The sequence below is a fragment of the Balaenoptera acutorostrata genome, chromosome 4 (genome assembly GCF_949987535.1).
Source record: "Balaenoptera acutorostrata chromosome 4, mBalAcu1.1, whole genome shotgun sequence".
NCBI classification, from domain to species: domain Eukaryota; kingdom Metazoa; phylum Chordata; class Mammalia; order Artiodactyla; family Balaenopteridae; genus Balaenoptera; species Balaenoptera acutorostrata.
Genome location: NC_080067.1, coordinates 14,010,308 through 14,033,657, shown reverse-complemented (window position 1 = coordinate 14,033,657; position 23,350 = coordinate 14,010,308). Strand labels below are relative to the sequence as shown.

General features: G+C 43.4%; 1 protein-coding gene across 3 annotated transcripts in view; it reads left to right on the top strand.

Moving 5' to 3' along the window:
• The first annotated feature begins 1,283 nt into the window (after nucleotides 1-1,283).
• The window catches only part of CPNE4 (copine 4), a 630,288-nt gene continuing 608,221 nt past the window's right edge, over nucleotides 1,284-23,350 (top strand). For 2 of the 3 annotated variants that reach the window (XM_057546089.1, XM_057546087.1), the window contains exon 1: nucleotides 1,284-1,642. The gene's annotated coding sequence lies outside the window, so the exon portion shown is untranslated. Of the gene's footprint in view, nucleotides 1,643-7,579; nucleotides 7,655-23,350 lie in introns of all 3 variants that reach the window. The other variant, XM_057546088.1, reaches the window with a different exon arrangement.

Genomic DNA, 23,350 nt, shown 5'->3' with positions numbered 1-23,350 from the left:
CATTAGGGGAATCCTGTATCCTAAGGCCACAACGATTGGCTTGTGCTTAACCACGTGACCCAAATTTCTCCAATCAAAGTGAATCAAAGGAGCTTCACTGCCTAAGCTGCCTAAGATTCTTTCTAGGGTCCACATTTCATGTTATCCTACTTCAGAAGGTCTTGAGAGGAAAGCTGGGGGAAGAAAAGTGTTAGTATTTTTTTTTCTTTCTGAAGGCTCTTCCTCTGCCTCTCAAAGATCTTCCTAATTGCCTCTACAGAACCATTAGTGGTGTACCTGTTCCTCATCCTATTACTTCTTCTCTGGCCTTTGAAATTGAGAACTCTGGTTGGAGAAAAGCCCTTGGCTGATAACCTCTTTACATGAAGAGAGGTCTTGTTAGATGTGCCTTAAGAAGATGGGGAGGAAGACCCGCCTATGTCCCTGTCTCCCTGTCCACACTGTAGGTAATATCCTCCATGTCATTCCAATGTCAGAGACTGCCTTTTCTGAACCTTATGGATTCTGAAGTCCAATTTGTGGTTCTGACAAATGTGTGGTTCTATGCTGAGAGAATGCAGCTGTCTAGTTTATCTACTGTTGCAGAAACAATCAGGAGCAATTCACAGTATACACCTACAGCACTCATTTGTTTGAATTCGACTTTTAATAAGTTTGGAAGAGTAAAGTCACACTTCCTTTCTAAAGTGCTTCATAACATGGGGCCGTGGTTACTCCTTACATAAGACAGTGTGTTTGTATTTATTTTTAAACATTGGTGCTCCCCAAGCATTTCTTTATCTTACATTTATTTGTGAAGTGGAGGTATTCGGGAAGACATTGTGGGATGAAAAAAGCCACAATGTCCATTTATTTATTCATGCACTTATTTACTAAAAAATAATTACCAGGCTCCTTATGCCAGGCTCTCTTGTAGACACAGAGGATGCAGAGATGAGCAATCTCGTCGCCGTTTTTGAGCATAGATCCAATAAGTTTCCTGAAATGTGCGCAAAAAGTAGCATCACTCCCACCCCTTTTCAGATATTCTCGCTTTCCCCTGAAGAGGAGGTCCCCAGGTGACGTATCCCCAGGAGCCTGGGGTGAGCGACCGGGCCGGGCGGGGAGCCTGGGCTGCGGCCGCCGCCGGCGGGACCCCGCATCCGGGACTCACCCCTGTCTAGGACCCCCTCCCGGCGGGGCGGGGCGGCGCGCTCCGCTCCCCGCCGCCTCCTCCGCCGGGGCCCCCAGGGGGCGCTCGCGCCCAGACCTCGGAACCGGCAGCGCGCGGGCGGCGGGGCGCGCGGGTTTCGTCAGAAGGTGGAGGCTCTCGGCGGAGCCGCGGTCCCCAGCTGCCCGGTCGCGCCCCGTTTCCTCCCTCCCGCTCCGACCCTCTCTCCGGCGCCCCCACTTCTCTCCCCGAGTGACTGAGAGACGAGCGGCCCCGCCCTCGCCACCCGGCATGGAGTCCGGGTCCCCGCTCAGCCCTCACTCCCCGCTCGGCGTCTCTTCCCTCCACGGTCACTGAGCTGCCCCGGAGCCCGAGCGGAGGGCGGCACGACCCCCTAGGCCGTCCGCGGCCCCGCCCACGGCCGCACCGCCGCTGCGCTCTGGTTGGACCCCGACGGCCGAAGCCCAGTCCGCCCTCGGGTCCCCGCGCCAGGTAAGTTGGTCCGGACCCTGCACCGCGTACCCGGGCTGCGGCCGAAGACCAACTTTTGAGGTGCAGGGGCTCGCTTCGACCCGGCGCTGCTGTTTAGGAAGAGCTGCGCGCAGCGTCTTAGTCCAGGGGAACTTTGGTCCCTCCTCTCGCCCCTGCCCTCCGCCCAGCTAGCTCGGCCTGGCGGGGATGGAGAGGGGGCCGACCTGCCAGTCCTGAGCTGAATGGGGAGGGGGAGGCCCAGAGTCCCGGCCGGGGTCGCAGCATCCCTCCTCCTGACGGCGGGGAAGCGAGGAGGGAAGGGGGGTGCTGTGCGGGGTCCCGGGGCTGGACCGCCGCGGTGAGACTCAACCTCTCAGCCTACTAACCTCCCCTCCTCCCCCCCTCCCCACGTAGGTTCCAATACTATTTAACTGCATCTCGGGCTCTCTAGCTTAAAACTCATCCATAGGCTCGCAGGTTCCTTGATTCAGCGAAGTCCCTCTGCGCTCCTTCCTCTATTAGATAAAGTAGGGGAGGGGACGGGGATGGGACTGGAGGGACCCCTGAATCGCTGGCCACAGCCGACTAAAGTGGTCAGGACCCCGCTATCACAGATGCCCAAGGACCCTTAGGGTGGAATTGAGGGGGACAGTTAGGAGGTGGTCCTTGCGGAGTCAAGTGAGTATTGACCACCGTCGGGTGGGGAGCAAGCTGAGCCCTGAGAGGTACAGTTAGGAAGATCCGTTTATCCTTCGCCTTGAAGGACGTGGGTGGGCTTTAAGGCTCCGGTCCCCCCTGCCCCCCACTGCAGGTCCCACCGCGCCTCCGGCGGCCTTGCAGTCCTGGCTTCCAGTCCCAGAACTTGCCAGGCTCTGGGAAGAATCCTGGCTGCAGAGATGGTCCCTGGGGGCTCGAGCTTAAGAAGTGCTGCCCCTGGGGTTCCGGAGGTGGAGGGAGGAAGGGTGAACGGAGTAGTGGGGTGGGGTAGGGAGATTTTGAGAGAGAAACACCCTGCATCCCCACCCCCTGCCCCCTGCAACTGACCCACTGATGCCATAGGATTTCAGTGCCTTTGGGAGGAGCTGCCTCTGCTTCTTTACTCCTGTGTTCAAAACTATGCAAAACCAACTCTTCATCCTCTGGCTGCTTTGCCAGGAGTTTTAAAGCACTGCTGTGGTTGTTCTTGGCTCACTTGGTTTTAGGTTTCCTAAACAGCAGTTTTGAGCTGTCCAAGTATTTAGAAGTGCTCTCCTTAAACTGATACTAAACGCTACTCTTTTGGAAAGCTGCTTTCACTTCAGAGGAGATATTCTTTTTTCCCCATTCCTTCCTGCTACTGCCCTCTTAACAATCCCTGTTCTCAAAGACGTTTGTTTTTATTTTTTGCTTTATGTCAAAACGCACTCCCCCCTCCCCCAATAAACTTTCCTAGTACACAGGTGTTTCAAATCCATGCCAATGTTTTGTAGTTAGTATACGCTGGTTAAGCTGCATAGCAATCCCCCCAAAAGCCAGAGACAAGCAACAACTTCACTTACTTCATTTGATGCCCTTCAAGTTTAGGAAGGTCCCATTTTTATTACCCAGCAGATAAGACAGAGCTCTGGATGGCTGTGGCTGTGATTAGATAACTTCTGATGTTTTCATTTCCCTTACTGAGCTCCTGCTTCTAGGTTAAATTCATTTTATTGCCGGTCCATTTTTAAAGAAAGACTGACAAAGTCACTCTAATAGATCAGGGGTCTGAGCTCAGAGTAGGTCATAAGTACTCACATGTAGGGAGGTAGATAAAAATAGAAGGAGGGTTGGCGATACAGCCAGGACACCTGTGTTAATCCTGTATACTAATAAAGGCCAGAATCTTCTCATTTATCTCTGGTGGGAAGTTCTGATGGTTTCACAGGATCAAACTCAAACCACATCAAAACTAGGTGATTTCCCCTGAGTGTTACATGAAAGGAAGTATCCCTCCATAGTAGGAGTGGCTGTTGAATTCTGGGTTGTTTTTAATGGTTCAATGAGAGAGCTTGCCTATGATAGAACCAAAGGTCTCCTAATGTGTTACCGTGTGAAAATGCTCATGGACATCAAACCTATACCATTCCTGTGAGTGCTCATCCCAGCATAATTTATTGGGAGCAGTGACCTTCCCAGCATGAGACAAGCACTTTGCTACAGCTTCTGAATATTTCTTTAAAAATAGTTGCTCTGAGATTTGTGAGTTGTTTTTTTAATTGTACTTAAAAGACTTCTGTTTATCTTCAGGTCTCTGGTAGCAGCATGGCATTTTGCTTGAATCCATGGTTTGTCTTAAGGAGACCCTGTTTTTGATTAAAAAGTGCCTTGTACTACAGGGTTTCTTGATCTGCACGTGGACTTCTGATTTTAAAATACTGCATTTCAGTAAGTAGGAAGCAAAGATGTTATCTGTTTCCAGAGAAGTTTTATGTAGTATTCCAAAAAATAGAGGCTTTGATTCTTCCCATCATCAGATGATTTGAGTCCACCATCATGACTGAAAACCTTTAGATTATACTAACCAGAAGGAATAATCACAGAGGGAAAAAATGAGTTAATGGTGGAATCTTTATTCTCATCTGCATTTGAATCTTTTGGAACCCAGCTGAATGTATTTATATAGTTTGTACCATGCATTTATCTGTCTTCTCGTTACAAAATTTCTGAAATATAATAAAGGCCTGGACCTTTATTGCCACCTTTATTCACGTGAAGAAAGGATTTTTCCATGGAGGTAAACACGTTGGAGATGAGTAGTTAGTATTGTGCATAATCAACGTCCCACACTGTCAGAGGGGTCTCAACCCAGAACAAAGAAGGAGAAGAGGACTCTGATGGTACCAGACCCATTGATTGGGAGAAAGTCTCTATACCAGTTGGGAAAGTCACTTCATGAATCTTTGTAGTTTTTCATCAGAGATGTGACCAGAGGATCTGTATTTCATGCATTTTGAAGAAGAAAGGGGCTGAATTTGTTCTCTATATTTACTTTTTTTGGTCATGTTAATATTTAAAAAAACAAACAAACAAAAGCCCCTTTGGATCCCTGCAGTAACTCAAAGTCGTATTTCCTTGGCAACAGGAGCTAGTACACTGGAATCACAAAATATCAAGCCAGAAAATTTTAAATGCACTTAAAATAAAATGTCAAATGGTTCAAGACCATCCTATAGTGCATTAGAACTGACCTGCCAGCATATGATAATAAAGTTCCCTTTAACTTTGCCTTTCTCTTGATTGAATGTAGATGGTAAAGACAGATTACAGAACTTTAATTAGTTTTAGGATGTCCTAAAAATTCTAGAATGGTTTTTCTTTTGAGGGAAGCATGTTATTAAAATTAAGGGGGTTGGAGTGACACATCCTTTCTTTGAGTGAGGTGTTCTTGTGGAGGTTGGTGATAAGTCCAAAATCAAGCTCAATCAATGAGTCAGGCAAGATGTGCTGTCTTTTCTATGCTATTTGAAATGGACAATATAGAGTAGAACCTCAATCAGCATTAAATTCAGCCAGTCTACTAAAACTTGTGACTGCAGGGTAAAAACATAGTAATGCCTACGTATACTTTCAGTCTTTTCTGTACTAGAAATCTCATTTATGTGGGAGCTTTCTGTTTAGTCTATGAACTACTAAATATTCAATATATATGACATATAGTATATATTTTCCCTAAGTTAGCAAATGCTGGGAAGTCCTTTCTTTGGCTGCTGTATTCTTGGGAAAGCATCTTGAGAACCACTAGCTTTTAACTCAGTAAACATTTAAGGCCTGAAGACAAGTCTTGGAAAGTGGAAGGTGATAAGGATGACTTATTTGGGAAGGTTTATCCTTGTCCTATGATTTTGGTGCACTCCTAGGTGTGGGGGAACCCATCTAAGCTGGCCTGTGGTGGGCTCATCTCTAAACTGTGAACAACAGTTTTATCACTTTGACTCTTAGACGCTCAGAACCACAGCCCTCCTGATTACTCCTGTCACTAAGAAACTCAGGTTCCCTGGAGATAATTACTATGGTGGCACCATGGGCACTGATGATCTTGACTGAGTTGGGGATGATGGTGGGGAGGGGAGCTCCTACTTTCCCTGGGAGGAGCAGGCTTGAGTCTTATTATTTTGCTTTCTCGGAGCCAGTGCAATATTTACCCGATAGATGTGATTAAATTTGTACAAAGTCATTGTCTGCAGCCATCCCTGTTAATGTGCATGTTTTGTGAGAAGAATTTCTCATGCACAGTCCTAGCTTTCTATTTTAAATGTCACAATTGAGTCAATAAAGGAAACAGATTTTATGTGTATCCAGTTAAGGAATCCACAGGGGAATTCCTTTATTCTGTCTTAAATTAAAGGTCCATTCAAAAAGCACAAACTTTCTAAAATGTTTCTTTTCCATCTCTGGCTCAGAATATCATATTGATAACTTTCTTCTGACTTTGAAAACTAGAACTGCTTCTCCTTAGAAACATCAGGAGAGAAATACAGTATTTCAGGTTAATTCTAGAAGCAACCTTATCAGGTTTAAGGTGTACTGACTAAAAGACGTTCCTTATGCAGGAGATCCTAAACCTCTGTAGGGCACTTAAAGGAGGAACGAAATCAGGCTGGCGGGTGCCCAAGGCAAGTGCAGCCCCTCGCTCCCCCTCCCCGAACTGGGTAGGGAGGCAGGAAGGGCTGAGAGTTGGCGTTAGAGAGGACTGCCGCTAGAGGGCGCCGGAGCACCAGCGGACCCCTCGTGCAGCTCCCAGGCCAGACCTCCAGGCTTGTAGATGGGATTGGCAGAACCCCAAGGAGGTGCCCAGAGAGGAGGGGTTGGTTACCGAACGCCTCTGACTCAAATTGCCTTGCTTCAGAGAGGGGACAGAGATCCGCCTTCAGCATCGGATGGGGCACTTCCAACCTGGTCGGGTGGCCCCGTGACTGGACACCTGACATGCTGTCTGCAGTCTCACAGCCCTTTGTTTCTCCGGAGGCAGGACTCTGGACCCAGAAATACCTGGCTTGAATCTTGGGCTTGAAGTTTGAAAGGTGCAGGCCTGTGTGAGTGTTGGCCTCTGGAAGATGAGGCTTGTGGTGGTGAATGGGGGAAGTGTAAAAGTGGTATTTTGGTGGGCAGGCTGTGCTCATCCCTGTGCCCTTTCTCTCAAGAGTTCTACCTAAACTTCCTTCTTCCCTTTCCATTTGAGCCTCTTCCTCCTGGCCCCACACCCCTCCCCTCAGCAGAAGGGCCTCACTTATTCATTTGTTGAGCAATCACTGATCACAGTCTTTATGCCCAAAGCTGAGTTAGGCACTGGGATCAATCAATGTGGAGTTCCCATGTTTCGAAGTTGCAGCTTGAGGGGCAGATGGAGAATATGAGAGAGAGATGAACAAACCATGTGGGCTGAGAGATACAGAGATACTGTCTCAGAGACCCTGGGAAATGGTCTCTCAAGTTCTTTACACTCATGTTCTTTCATCTCCCTGTATTTCAAGGAATCGGGTCTATGGAGGGAGGAAAAAGGGGAGGGGTCTCACTCAGCATGTACTTTGGTTTATATGTATATTTAACTGTGCTATTAGAGGTTCTCAAGTCAAATCAACTTGTACTACTTCCCTCTATGTGTTAATTTCATCAATATCATAAGATAAATGCCTATATAATTGACTTAATTCCATTTTAACGGGAAAATGATTTTTAAAGGAAACATAATAGAAATATAACAACAAAACCCTTACCTCTAAAGGTTGGGTCTGGAAGAACCTAAATCGAGAGTCTGTTTTTAAAATATTGAAAGATGTAGTCAATACAGATATCAACAAAAATGAAAAATAATAAGGGCAGCAGAATGGTTAAAAGAAATGCTTTATCTTTATCATTAAAGTGGCAGGAAAGTGCTTAATTTATTTGTAGGCACTGGGGACAGAGGATGCCTAATTTTATGTCTTTGTTATATTTGTGCAGTTGTTTCAACAAGTAACTTAAAGACAAAGTGGAAAAACAAGGAAGTTTGTGCCTGAGATGGCCACTCTGGGCCAGGTGAGTTAAGTTTACCTGGCCAGGTAGATCGCAGACCTCCTGAGAAGCCAGTGTTGTAATTCTTCTGCTGGGTACCCCCTTAGGTTCTGTGACTTGATTGATTGTGAATCATGTTGGGGGAAAGGCCTGAACAGAGGAAAAGGGTGGAAACAGTTGATTTGGGGAGGAGCTAACAACATTCATCACAGCTCATGGCCTGATTGAATTTTAAAGAGACAGGAAAACAGATACTTCCTATGGAATCAGAGAATGTGAGGGCTGAACAATCCCATAAAATTAGGAACACCCCTTCCCATTTTCCGGATGAGGAAACAGAGGCCCAGCAAGCTGAAATCCCTCACCCAAGCTGCACCCATCTCTAGTCCCCACTACGTGCTTTACAAGAGCAGGACTCTTCCTGTCTTGTTCACTGCTGAACCCCAAATAGGGCCAGGCATCTGGCAGCTGCTCCAAAAATTTTGGTTGACTCCATGAAAAATGCTATTTCTTTCTTTCTCACTCTTAGTCGGGATTGTGCCAATAAACCACTAGGCTGCAATATAATTTGATAAAGGTAAGTATTTATTGAGTTTTGTTATGATAAGGGCTTAGCCTTTGAAGGTAAACAGACTAGGTTTACATATTGGTTCTGCCACTCAATAGCTGTTTGGCTTTGGGAAAATTACTGAAACTCTCTGAGTTTTATTTCCTTGTTTGTAAAAATGGGGGTAAAACTGTAGAAGGCAGAGACCTTCAAGATGGTGGAGGAGTAAGATGTGGAGATCACCGTCCTCCCCCCAAATACATCAGAAATACATCTACATGTGGAACAACTCCTACAGAACACCTACTGAGCACTGGCAGAAGACCTCAGACTTCCCAAAAGGCAAGAAACTCCCCACGTACTTGGGTAGGACAAAAGAAAAAAGAAAAAACAGAGACAAAAGAATAGGGACAGAACCTTCACCTCTGGGAGGGAGCTGTGAAGGAGGAAAAGTTGCCACACACTAGGAAACCCCTTCACTAGTGGAGACGGGGGGTGGACGGGGGGGAAGCTTCGGAGACACAGAGGATAGCGCAGCAACAGGGGTGCAGAGGGCAAAGTGGAGAGATTCCCACACAGAGGATCAGTGCCGACCAGCACTCACCAGCCCGAGGCTTGTCTGCCCACCCACTGGAGTGGGTGGGGGCTGTGAGCTGGGGCTCTGGCTTCGGAGGTCAGATCCCAGGGAGAAGACGGGTTGGCTGCATGAACACAGCCTGAAGGGGGCTACTACACCACAGCTAAACAGGAGGGAGTCTGCAAAAAAGCCTGGAATGGCCTAAGAGGCAAGAGACCATTGTTTTGGGGTGCAGGAGGAGAAGGGATTCAGAGCACTGCCTAAACGAGCTACAGAGATGGGTGTGAGCCGCGGCTATCAGCACAGACACCAGAGATGGGCATGAAATGCTAAGGCTGCTGCAGCAGCCACCAAGAAGCCTGTTGTTAAGCACAGGTCACTATCCCCTCCCAGGAGCCTATGCAGCCCACCACTGCCAGGGTCCCGTGATCCAGGGACAACTTCCCCGGGAGAACACACGGCATGCCTCAGGCTGTTGCAACGTCATGCTGGCCTCTGCCACTGAAGACTCGCCTCACATTCCGTACACCTCTGTACCCCCTGCCTGAGTGAGCCAGAGCCCCCTAATCAGCTGCTTCTTTAACCCCGTCCTGTCTGAACAAAGAAGAGATGCCCTCAGGTGACCTACACGCAGAGGCAAGGCCAAATCCAAAGCTGAACCCTAGGAGCTGTGTGAACAAAGAAGAGAAAGGGAAATTTCTCCCAGCAGCCTCAGGAGCAGTGGATTAAATCTCCACAATCAACTTGATGTACCCTGCATCTTTGGAATACCTGAATAGACAATGAATCATCCCAAAGTTGAGGCAGTGGACTTTGGGAGCAACTGTAGACTTGGGGTTTACTTTCTGCATCTGATTTGTTTCTAGTTCTGTGTTTATCTTAGTTTAGTATTTAGAGTTTATTATCATTGGTAGATTTGTTTATTGATTTGATTATTCTCTTCCTTTTTTTATATATATAGATATATATTTTTTCCTTTTTCACTTTTTGTGAGTCTGTATGTGTATGCTTCTTTGTGTGATTTTGTCTGTATAGCTTTGCTTTCACCATTTGTCCTATGGTTCAGTCTGTCCTTTTTTTTTGGTTTGTTTTTAGTATAGTTTTTAGCGCTTGTTATCATTGGTGGATTTGTTTTTTGGTTTGGTTGCTCTCTTCTTTCTTTCTTTTTTTTTTTTTTTTTCAAACATCTTTATTGAAGTATAATTGCCTTACAATAGTGTGTTAGCTTCTGCTTTATAACAAAGTGAATCAGTTATACATATACAATATGTTCCCATTTCTCTTCCCTCTTGCATCTCCCTCCCTCCCACCCTCCCCATCCCACCCCTCTAGGTGGTCACAAAGCACCGAGCTGATCTCCCTGTGCTATGCGGCTGCTTCCCACTAGTTATCTATTTTACATTTGGTAGTGTATATATGTCCATGACCCTCTCTTACCCTGTCACATCTCACCCCACCCCCTCCCCATATCTTCAAGTCCATTCTCTAGTAGGTCTGTGTCTTTATTCCCGTCTTGCCACTAGGTTCTTCATGGCCTTTTTTTTTTTTTCCCTTAGATTCCGTATATATGTGTTAGCATACTGTATTTGTTTTTCTCTTTCTGACTTACTTCACTCTGTATGACAGACTCTAACTCCATCCACCTCATTACAAATACCTCCATTTCATTTCTTTTTATGGCTGAGTAATATTCCATTGTATATATGTGCCACATCTTCTTTATCCATTCATCTGTCGATGGACATTTAGGTTGCTTCCATGTCCTGGCTATTGTAAATAGAGCTGCAATGAACATTTTGGTACATGACTCTTTTTGACCTATGGTTTTCTCAGGGTATATGCCCAGTAGTGGGATTGCTGGGTCGTATGGTAGTTCTATTTGTAGTTTTTTAAGGAACCTCCATACTGTTCTCCATAGTGGCTGTATCAATTTACATTCCCACCAACAGTGCAAGAGTGTTCCCTTTCCTCCACACCCTCTCCAGCATTTATTGTTTCTAGATTTTTTGATGATGGCCATTCTGACCGGTGTGAGATAATATCTCATTGTAGTTTTGATTTGCATTTCTCTAATGATTAATGATGTTGAGCATTCTTTCATGTGTCTGTAGGCCATCTGTATATCTTCTTTGGAGAAATGTCTATTTAGATCTTCTGCCCATTTTTGGATTGGGTTGTTCGGTTTTTTGTTATTGAGCTGCATGAGCTGCTTGTAAATCTTGGAGATTAATCCTTTGTCAGTTGCTTCATTTGCAAATATTTTCTCCCATTCTGAGGGTTGTCTTTTGGTCTTGTTTATGGTTTCCTTTGCTGTGCAAAAGCTTTTAAGTTTCATTAGGTCCCATTTGTTTATTTGTGTTCTTATTTCCATTTCTCTGGGAGCTGGGTCAAAAACAATCTTGCTGTGATGTATGTCATAGAGTGTTCTGCCTATGTTTTCCTCTAAGAGTTTGATAGTGTCTGCCCTTACACTTAGGTCTTTAATCCATTTTGAGTTTATTTTTGTGCATGGTGTCAGGGAGTGTTCTAATTTCATACTTTTACATGTTCCTGTCCAATTTTCCCAGCACCACTTATTGAAGAGGCTGTCTTTTCTCCACTGTATATGCTTGCCTCCTTTATCAAAGATAAGTTGACCATATGTGTGTGGGTTTATCTCTGGGCTTTCTATCCTGTTCCATTGATCTATATTTCTGTTTTTGTGCCAGTACCAAACTGTCTTGATTACTGAAGCTTTGTAATATAGTCTGAAGTCAGGGAGCCTGATTCCCCCAGCTCCATTTTTCGTTCTCAAGATTGCTTTGGCTATTCGGGGTCTTTTGTGTTTCCATACAAATTGTGAAATTTTTTATTCTAATTCTGTGAAAAATGCCAGTGGTATTTTGCTAGGGATTGCATTGAATCTGTAGATTGCTTTGGGTAGTAGAGTCATTTTCACAATGTTGATTCTTCCAATCCAGGAACATGGTATATCGCTCCATCTATTTGTATCATCTTTAATTTCTTTCATCAGTGTCTTATAATTTTCTGCATACAGGTCTTTTGCCTCCTTAGGTAGGTTTATTCCTAGATATTTTATTCTTTTTGTTGCAATGGTAAATGGGAGTGTTTTCTTAATTTCACTTTCAGATTTTTCGTCATTAGTGTATAGAAATGCAAGAGATTTCTGTGCATTAATTTTGTATCCTGCTACTTTACCAAATTCATTGATTAGCTCTAGGAGTTTTCTGGTAGCATCTTTAGGATTCTCTATGTATAGTATCATGTCATCTGCAAATAGTGACAGCTTTACTTCTTCTTTTCCGATTTGGATTCCTTTTATTTCTTTGTCTTCTCTGATTGCTGTGGCTAACACTTCCAAAACTATGTTGAATAATAGTGGTGAGAGTGGGCAACCTTGTCTTGTTCCTGATCTTAGTGGAAATGGTTTCAGTTTTTCACCATTGAGGACAATGTTGGCTGTGGGTTTGTCATATATGGCCTTTATTATGTTGAGGAAAGTTCCCTCTATGCCTACTTTCTGCAGGGCTTTTATCATAAATGGGTGTTGAATTTTGTCGAAAGCTTTCTCTGCATCTATTGAGATGATCATATGGTTTTTCTCCTTCAATTTGTTAATATGGTGTATCACGTTGATTGATTTGCGTATATTGAAGAGTCCTTGCATTCCTGGGATAAACCCCACTTGATCATGGTGTATGATCCTTTTAATGTGCTGTTGGATTCTGTTTGCTAGTATTTTGTTGAGGATTTTTGCATCTATGTTCATCAGTGATATTGGCCTGTAGTTTTCTTTCTTTGTAACATCTTTGTCTGGTTTTGGTATCAGGGTGATGGTGGCCTCATAGAATGAGTTGGGGAGTGTTCCTCCCTCTGCAATATTTTGGAAGAGTTTGAGAAGGATAGGTGTTAGCTCTTCTCTAAATGTTTGATAGAATTCACCTGTGAAGCCATCTGGTCCTGGGCTTTTGTTTGTTGGAAGGTTTTTAATCACAGTTTCAATTTCAGTGCTTGTGATTGGTCTGTTCATATTTTCTATTTCTTCCTGGTTCAGTCTCGGCAGTTTGTGCATTTCTAAGAATCTGTCCATTTCTTCCAGGTTGTCCATTTTATTGGCATATAGTTGCTTGTAGTAATCTCTCATGATCTTTTGTATTTCTGCAGTGTCAGTCGTTACTTCTCCTTTTTCATTTCTAATTCTATTGATCTGAGTCTTCTCCCTTTTTCTCTTGATGAGTCTGGCTAATGGTTTATCAATTTTGTTTATCTTCTCAAAGAACCAGCTTTTAGTTTCATTGATTTTTGCTATTGTTTCCTTCATTTCTTTTTCATTTATTTCTGACCTGATCTTTATAATTTCTTTCCTTCTGCTGGCTTTGGGGTTTTTTTGTTCTTCTTTCTCTAATTGCTTTAGGTGCAAGGTTAGGTTGTTTATTCGAGATGTTCCTGTTTCTTGAGGTAGGCTTGTATTGCTATAAACTTCCCTCTTAGCACTGCTTTTGCTGCGTCCCATAGGTTTTGGGTCATCGTGTCTCCATTGTCATTGGTTTCTAGGTATTTTTTGATTTCCCCTTTGATTTCTTCAGTAATCACTTCGTTATTAAGTAATGTATTGTGTAGCCTCCATGTGTTTGTATTTTTTACAGATCTTTTCCTGTAATTGATATCTAGTATCATAGCGTTGTGGTCGGAAAAGATACTTGATACGATTTCAATTTTCTTCAATTGACCAAGGCTTGATTTGTGACCCAAGATATGATCTATCCTGGAGAATGTTCCATGAGCACTTGAGAAAAATGTGTATTCTGTTGTTTTTGGGTGGAATGTCCTATAAATATCAATTAAGTCCATCTTGTTTAATGTATCATTTAAAGCTTGTGTTTCCTTATTTATTTTCATTTTGGATGATCTGTCCATTGGTGAAAGTGGGGTGTTAAAGTCCCCTACTATGATTGTGTTGCTGTCAATTTCCCCTTTTATGGCTGTTAGTATTTGCCTTATGTATTGAGGTGCTCCTATGTTGGGTACATAAATATTTACAATTGTTATACCTTCTTCTTGGATCGATCCCTTGATCATTATATAGTGTCCTTCTTTGTCTCTTGTAATAGTCTTTATTTTAAAGTCTATTTTTTCTGATATGAGAATTGCTACTCCAGCTTTCTTTTGATTTCCATTTGCATGGAATATCTTTTTCCATCCCCTCACTTTCAGTCTGTATGTGTCCCTAGGTCTGAAGTGGGTCTCTTGTAGACAGCATATATATGGGTCTTGTTTTTGTATCCATTCAGCCAGCCTGTGTCTTTTGGTGGGAGCATTTAATCCATTTACATTCATGGTAATTATCGATATGTATGTTCCTATTCCCATTTTCTTAAATGTATTGGGTTTGTTATTGTAGGTGTTTTCCTTCTCTTGTGTTTCTTGCCTAGAGAATTTCCTTTAACATTTGTTGTAAAGCTGGTTTGGTGGTGCTGAACTCTCTCAGCTTTTGCTTGTCTGTAAAGGTTTTAATTTCTCCATCGAATCTGAATGAGATCCTTGCTGGGTAGAGTAATCTTGGTTGTAGGTTTTTCTCCTTCATCACTTTAAGTATATCCTGCCACTCCCTTGTGGCTTGCAGAGTTTCTGCTGAGAGATCAGATGTTAACCTTATGGGGATTCCCTTGTGTGTTATTTGTTTTTTTTCCCTTGCTGCCTTTAATATGTTTTCCTTATATTTAATTTTTGACAGTTTGATTAATATGTTTCTTGGCGTGTTCCTCCTTGGGTTTATCCTGTATGGGACTCTCTGTGCTTCCAGGACTTGATTAACTATTTCCTTTCCCATATTAGGGAAGTTTTCAACTATAATCTCTTCAAAAATTTTCTCAGTCCCTTTCTTTTTCTCTTCTTCTTCTGGTACCCCTATAATTCGAATGTTGGCACGTTTACTGTTGTCCCAGAGGTCCCTGAGACTGTCCTCAGTTCTTTTCATTCTTTTTTCTTTATCCTGCTCTGTAGTAGTTATTTCCACCATTTTATCTTCCAGGTCACTTATCCTTTCTTCTGCCTCAGGTATTCTACTATTGATCCCATCTAGAGTATTTTTAATTTCATTTATTGTGTTTTTCATCATTGCTTGGTTCCTCTTTAGTTCCTCTACATCCTTGTTAAATGTTTCTTGCATTTTGTCTATTCTGTTTCCAAGATTTTGGATCATCCTTACTATCATTATTCTGAATTCTTTTTCAGGTAGACTACCTATTTCCTCTTCATTTGTTAAGTCCAGTGTGTTTTGACCCTGCTCCTTCATCTGCTGTGTGTTTTTCTGTCGTCTCATTTTGCCTATCTTACTGTGTTTGGGGTCTCCTTTTCACAGGCTGCAGGTTCGTAGTTCCCGTTGTTTTTGGTATCTGTCCCCAGTGGCTAAGGTTGGTTCAGTGGGTTGTGTAGGCTTCCTGGTGGAGGGAACTAATGCCTGAGTTCTGGTGGATGAGGCTAGATCTTGTCTTTCTGGTGGGCACGTCCACGTCTGGTGGTGTATTTTGGGGTGTCTGTGGCCTTATTATGATTTTAGGTAGCCTCTCTGCTAATGGATGGGGTTGTGTTCCTGTCTAGCTAGTTGTTTGGCATAGGGTGTCCAGCACTGTAGCTTGCTGGTCGTTGAGTGAAGCTGGGTCTTGATGTTGAGATGGAGATCTCTGGGAGATTTTTGCCATTTGGTATTACGTGGAGCTGGGAGGTCTCTTGTGGACCAGTGTTCTGAAGTTGGCTCTCCCACCTCAGAGGCACGGCCCTGATGCCTGGCTGGAGCACCAAGAGCCTTTCATCCACACGGCTCAGAGTAAAAGGGAGAAAAAATAGAAAGAAAGAAAGAAAGAGGCTATAATATAGTGAAGTAAAATAAAGCTATTGTAAAGCAAAGCTATACAGACAAAATCTCACCCAGAAGCATATACATATACACTCACAAAAAAAAGGAAAAGGGGAAAAATTAATATCTCCTGCTCCCAGAGTCCACCTCCTGCATTTGGGATGATTCGTTGTCTATTCAGGTATTCAACAGATGCAGGCACATCAAGTTGTTTGTGGAGCTTTAATCCGCTGCTTCTGAGGCTGCTGGGAGAGATTTCTCCTTCTTTTCCCTGTTCGCACAGCTCCTGGGGTTCAGCTTTGGATTTGGACCCGCCTCTGCGTGTAGGTCGCCTGAGGGCGTCTGTTCCCCGCCCAGACCGGACGGGGTTAAAGGAGCAGCTGCTTCGGGGGCTCTGGCTCACCCAGGCCGCGGGGAGGGAGGGGTACAGAGGAGGCGGGGTGAGCCTGCGGCGGCCGAGGCCGGCGTGACGTTGCACCAGCTCGAGGCGCGCAGTGTGTTCTCCCGGGGATGTTGTCCCCGGATCCCGGGACCCTGGCAGTGGCGGGCTGCACAGGCTCCCGGGAGGGGAGGTGTGGAGAGTGACCTGTGCTCACACACAGGCTTTTTGGAGGCGGCAGCAGCAGCCCCAGCGTCTCACGCCCGTCTCTGGGGTCCGTGCTGATCGCCGCGGCTCGCGCCCTTCTCTGGAGTTCGTTTAGGCGGCGCTCTGAATCCCCTCTCCTCGCCCGCCGCGAAACAAAGAGGCAAGAAAAAGTCTCTTGCCTCTTCGGCAGCTGCAGACTTTTTCCGGACTCCCTCCGGGCTAGCTGTGGTGCGCTAACCCCTTCAGGCTGTGTTCACGCCGCCAACCCCAGTCCTCTCCCTGCGATCCGACCGAAGCCGAGCCTCAGCTCCCAGCCCCGCCCGCCCAGGCGGGTGAGCAGACAAGCCTCTCGGGCTGCTGAGTGCTACTCGGCGCCGAGCCTCTGTGCAGGAATCTCTCCTTTTTTTCCTCTGCGCCCCTGTTGCTGTGGGGTCCGCGCTGATAGCTGCGGCTCGCGCCAGTCTCTGAAGTTCGTTTAGGCGGCGCTCTGAATCCCCTCTCCTTGCGCACCAGGAAACACAGAGGGAAGAAAAAGTCTCTTGCCTCTTCGGCAGCTGCAGACTTTTTCCCCCGGACTCCCTCCCGGCTAGCTGTGGTGCGCTAACCCCTTCAGGCTGTGTTCACGCTGCCAGCCCCAGTCCTCTCCCTGCGATCCGACCAAAGCCCGAGCCTCAGCTCCCAGCCCCGCCCGCCCCGGCGGCTAAGCAGACAAGCCTCTCGGGCTGGTGAGTGCTGCTCGGCGCCGAGCCTCTGTGAGGGAACCTCTCCGCTTTGCCCTCCGCACCTCTGTGGCTGCGCTCTCCTCCGTGGCTCTGAAGCTTCCCCCCTCCGCCCCCCGCAGTCTCCGCCCGCGAAGGGGCTTCCTAGTGCGTGGAAACCTTTCCTCCTTCACGGCTCCCTCCCACTGGTGCAGGTGCCGTCCCTATTCTTTTGTCTCTGTTATTTCTTTTTTCTTTTGCCCTACCCAAGTACGGGGGGAGTTTCTTGCCTTTTTGGAGGTCGGGCGTTTTCTGCCAGCGTTCAGTGGGTGTTCTGTAGGAGCAGTTCCACGTGTAGATGTATTTCTACTGTATCTGTGGGAAGGAAGGTGATCTCCGCGTCTTACTCTTCCGCCATCTTCTCCAATCCCCTCTTTCTTTCTTTTTTATTACTTTTTAATTCTTTTTTATTTTTAATATTTTTTATTTTAATAATTTTATTTTATTCTTTCTTTTTTTTTCCCTTCCTTTTTTTTTTATCATTGAGGCCTTTATTTGAACAATTAAAAAGAACTGTTTTCATTTGAGGGAAGCCGTTGTAGGGGTAAAGAAGCAGAATTCAAGAAGAATTTCAAGAAGGCTTTAACATCTGGAATCAGATGTCATGATTTCAGAAAGGTTAATACTCCCAAGTCGACCCTTGTTATAAATTGTCCAGTCTCAACATTACCTTTTGTCTTCTTGGTCCTTTATCCATTTTAAAGCAGCACCTAGGCACTTCTGCTTGTACTCAGGGAAGGAATGTAGCTATGGGGCGGGGTGGGGGCGTGGGGCGTGCTGGCCTTTGAGTTTTAAGGATAAAAACTAATGAATTAATAGACAAAAGGCTGGGGAGGGAGCATCAAAACGATTACAGCTTCCCCTCCTCCTTCCACAGTCTCTTGACAGCCTCAAACAAGAATCCCCAAGGCTGAGAGGGGTCCTGAGTGTCCAGATGAGAGGACCCTGGGAGGGTCCCAGAGGAGAGCACTCTCCCTGCCGAGTGAAGAGTCAGCACATCCCAGGTGGGGTGGATTTCCCAGAGCCAGCAGCTCCAAGCTTCAGCTCTGGGGCAGACCGCTGGGCATTAGCGGGACTCAGAGGGAGCAGCTGCCTGGAGCACCAAGCAGCGGAATGAGTCCCACTCATCCTTGGGAATGAGACCCAAGGACGGAGGCAGAGAAGAGCAATCCTAACTCAAAAGAGTCGTGGGATAGGAAAAAGGCAGTCTCCAGGGGAACCTGCTTGGTCTAATCCGAAAGGTCCAGGTGGGGAATTGATATCTCAAGTGATCGAGGGTCCAGATGACATTGAAGAGAAATGAGCTTCATCTCAATATCTTGGCTTTATGCAAATATTAGGGGAAAAGAGGGGAAGATACTGAATTGACCAAGACAAAATTTTTGCCAGTCTGGTAAAATGATGCCTCGGAATAGAAATTGAATTGTAGTAATTCTCCAATTTCTTTTTTTTTTTTTTTCGTTGATTTTTTTTTAACATCTTTATTGGAGTATAATTGCTTTACAATGGTGTGTTAGTTTCTGCTTTATAACAAAGTGAATCAGTTATACATATACATATATTCCCATACCTCTTCCCTCTTGTGTCTCTCTCCCTCCCACCCTCCCTATCCCACCCCTCTAAGTGGTCACAAAGCACGGAGCTGATCTTCCTGTGCTATGCGGCTGCTTCCCACTAGCTATCTATTTTACATTTGGTAGTGTATATATGTCCATGCCACTCTCTCACCCTGTCACATCTTACCCCTCCCCCTCCCCATATCCTCAAGTCCATTCACTAGTAGGTCTGTGTCTTTACTCCCGTCTTGCCACTAGGTTCTTCATGACCTTTTTTTTTTTTTTCCCCTTAGATTCCATATATATGTGTTAGCATACTGTATTTGTTTCTCTCTTTCTGACTTACTTCACTCTGTATGACAGACTCTAACTCCATCCACCTCACTACAAACACCTCCATTTCGTTTCTTTTTATGGCTGGGTAATATTCCATTGTATATATGTGCCACATCTTCTTTATCCATTCATCCAGTGATGGACACTTAGGTTGCTTCCATGTCCTGGCTATTGTAAATAGAGATGCAATGAACATTTTAGTACATGACTCTTTTTGAATTATGGTTTTCTCAGTATATATGCCCAGTAGTGGGATTGCTGGGTTGTATGGTAGTTCTATTTTTAGTTTTTTAAGGAACTGTTCTCCATAGTGGCTGTATCAATTTACATTCCCACCAACAGTGCAGGAGTGTTCCCTTTTCTCCACACCCTCTCCAGCATTTATTGTTTCTAGATTTTTTGATGATGGCCATTCTGACTGGTGTGAGATGATATCTCATTGTAGTTTTGATTTGCATTTCTCTAATGATTAATGATGTTGAGGATTCTTTCATGTGTCTGTTGGCCATCTGTATATCTTCTTTGGAGAAATGTCTATTTAGGTCTTCTGCCCATTTTGGATTGGGTTGTTTGTTTTTTTGTTATTGAGCTGCAGGAGTTGCTTGTAAATCTTGGAGATTAATCCTTTGTCAGTTGCTTCATTTGCAAATATTTTCTGCCATTCTGAGGGTTGTCTTTTGGTCTTGTTTATGGTTTCCTTTGCTGTGCAAAAGCTTTTAAGTTTCATTAGGTACTTTCTGTTTATTTGTGTTTTTATTTCCATTTCTCTAGGAGTTGGGTCAAAAAGGATCTTGCTGTGATTTATGTCATAGAGTGTTCTGTCTGTTTTCCTCTAAGAGTTTGATAGTGTCTGGCCTTACATTTAGGTCGTTAATCCATTTTGAGTTTACTTTTGTGTATGGGGTTAGGGAGTGTTCTAATTTCATTCTTTTACATATACCAGTCCAGTTTTCCCAGCACCACTTATTGAAGAGGCTGTCTTTTCTCCACTGTATATGCTTGCCTCCTTTATCAAAGATAAGGTGACCATATGTGTGTGGGTTTATCTCTGGGCTTTCTATCCTGTTCCATTGATCTATGTTTCTGTTTTTGTGCCAGTACCAAACTGTCTTGATTACTGTAGCTTTGTAATATAGTCTGAAGTCAGGGAGCCTGATTCCTCCAGCTCCATTTTTCATTCTCAAGATTGCTTTGGCTATTTGGGGTCTTTTTTATTTCCATACAAATTGTGAAATTTTTTATTCTAATTCTGTGAAAAATGCCAGTGGTATTTTGCTAGGGATTGCATTGAATCTGTAGATTGCTTTGGGTAGTAGAGTCATTTTCACAATATTAATTCTTCCAATCCAAGAACATGGTATATCTCTCCATCTATTTGTATCATCTTTAATTTCTTTCATCAGTGTCTTATAATTTTCTGCATACAGGTCTTTTGTCTCCTTAGGTAGGTTTATTCCTAGATATTTTATTCTTTTTGTTGCAATGGTAAACGGGAGTGTTTTCTTAATTTCACTTTCAGATTTTTCATCATTAGTGTATAGGAATGCAAGAGATTTCTGTGCATTAATTTTGTATCCTGCTACTTTACCAAATTCATTGATTAGCTCTAGGAGTTTTCTGGTAGCATCTTTAGGATTCTCTATGTATAGTATCATGTCATCTGCAAACAGTGACAGCTTTACTTCTTCTTTTCTGCTTTGGATTCCGTTTATTTCTTTTTCTTCTCTGATTGCTGTGGCTAACACGTCCAAAACTATGTTGAATAATAGTGGTGAGAGTGGGCAACCTTGTCTTGTTCCTGATCTCAGTGGAAATGGTTTCAGTTTTTCACCATTGAGTATGATGTTGGCTGTGGGTTTGTCATATATGGCGTTTATTATGTTGAGGAAAGTTCCCTCTATGCCTACTTTCTGCAGGGCTTTTATCATAAATGGGTGTTGAATTTTGTCGAAAGTTTTTCTGCACTTATTGAGATGATCATATGGTTTTTCTCCTTCAATTTGTTAATATGATGTATCACGTTGATTGACTTGCATATATTGAAGAATCCTTGCATTCCTGGAATAAACCCCACTTGATCATGGTGTATGATCCTTTCAATGTGCAGTTGGATCCTGTTTGCTAGTATTTTGTTGAGTATTTTTGCATCAATGGTCAGTGATATTGGCCTGTAGTGTTCTTTCTTTGTGACATCTTTGTCTGGTTTTGGTATCAGGGTGATGGTGGCCTCATAGAATGAGTTGGGGAGTGTTCCTCCCTCTGGTATATTTTGGAAGAGCTTGAGAAGGATAGGTATTAGCTCTTCTCTAAATTTTTGATAGAATTCGCCTGTAAAGCCATCTGGTCCTGGGCTTTTGTTTGTTGGAAAATTTTTAATCACAGTCTCAATTCCAGTGCTTGTGATTGGTCTGTTCATATTTTCTATTTCTTCCTTGTTCAGTCTCAGAAGGTTGTGCATCTCTAAGAATTTGTCCATTTCTTCCAGGTTGTCCATTTTATTGGCATAGGGTTGCTTGTAGTAATCTCTCATGATCATTTGTGTTTCTGCAGTGTCAGTTGTTACTTCTCCTTTTTCATTTCTAGTTCTATTGATTTGAGTCTTCTCCGTTTTTCTCTTGATGAGTCTGGCTAATGGTTTATTAATTTTGTTTATCTTCTCAAAGAACCAGCTTTTAGTTTTACTGATCTTTGCTATTGTCTCCTACATTTCTTTTTCATTTATTTCTGATCTGATCTTTATGATTTCTTTCCTTTTGCTAGCCGTGGGGTTTTTTTGTTCTTCTTTCTCTAATTGCTTTAGGTGCAAGTTTAGATTGTTCAGTCGAGATGTTTCCTGTTTCTTGAGGTAGACTTGTATTGCTATAAACTTCCCTCTTAGAACTGCTTTTGCTGCATCCCATAGGTTTTGGGTCATCGTGTCTCCATTGTCATTTGTTTTTAGGTATTTTGTGAGTTCCCCTTTGATTTCTTCGGTGATCACTTCGTTATTAAGTAGTGTATTGTGTAGCCTCCATGTGTTTGTATTTTTTACAGATCTTTTCTTGTAATTGATATCTAGTCTCATAGCGTTGTGGTTGGAAAAGATACTTGATAGAATTTCAATTTTCTTCAATTTACCAAGGCTTGATTTGTGACCTAAGATATGATCTATCCTGGAGAATGTTCCATGAGCACTTGAGAAAAATGTGTATTCTGTTGTTTTTGGGTGGAATGTCCTATAAATATGAATTAAGTCCATCTTGTTTAATGTATCATTTAAAGCTTGTGTTTCCTTATTTCTTTTCATTTTGGATGATCTGTCCATTGGTGAAAGTGGGGTGTTAAAGTTCCCTACTATGATTGTGTTGCTGTCGATTTCCCCTTTTATGGCTGTTAGTATTTGCCTTATGTATTGAGGTGCTCCTATGTTGGGTGCATAAATATTTACAATTGTTATACCTTCTTCTTGGATCGATCCCTTGATCATTATATAGTGTCCTTCTTTGTCTCTTGTAATAGTCTTTATTTTAAAGTCTATTTTTTCTGATATGAGAATTGCTACTCCAGCTTTCTTTTGATTTCCATTTGCATGGAATATCTTTTTCCATCCCCTCACTTTCAGTCTGTATGTGTCTCTAGGTCTGAAGTGGGTCTCTTGTAGACAGCATATATATGGGTCTTGTTTTTATATCCATTCAGCCAGTCTTTGTCTTTTGGTGGGAGCATTTAATCCATTTACATTTAAGGAAATTATTGATATGTATGTTCCTATTCCCATTTTCTTAAATGTTTTGGGTTTGTTATTGTAGGTGTTTTCCTTCTCTTGTGTTTCTTGCCTAGAGAACTTCCTTTTGTATTTGTTGTAAAGCTGGTTTGGTCGTGCTGAACTCTCTCAGCTTTTGCTTGTCTGTAAAGGTTTTAATTTCTCCATCAAATCTGAATGAGATCCTTGCTGGGTAGAGTAATCTTGGTTGTAGCTTTTTCTCCTTTATCACTTTAAGTATATCCTTCCACTCCCTTCTGGCTTGCAGAGTTTCTCCTGAAAGATCAGCTGTTAACATTATGGGGATTCCCTTGTGTGTTATTTGTTATTTTTCCCTTGCTGCTTTTAATATGTTTTCTTTATATTTAATTTTTGATAGTTTGATTAATATGTGTCTTGGCGTGTTTCTCCTTGGATTTATCCTGTATGGGACTCTCTGTGCTTCCAGGACTTGATTACCTATTTCCTTTCCCATACTAGGGAAGTTTTCAACTATAATCTCTTCAAAAATTTTCTCAGTCCCTTTCTTTTTCTCCTCTTCTTCTGGGACCCCGGTAATTCGAATGTTGGTGCATTTAATGTTGTCCCAGAGGTCTCAGAGAGTGTCCTCAGTTCTTTTCATTCTTTTTTCTTTATTCTACTCTGCAGTAATTATTTCCACTATTTTATCTTCCAGGTCACTTACCCGTTCTTCTGCCTCAGTTATTCTGCTATTGATCCCTTCTAGAGTATTTTTAATTTCATTCATTGTGTTTTTCATCA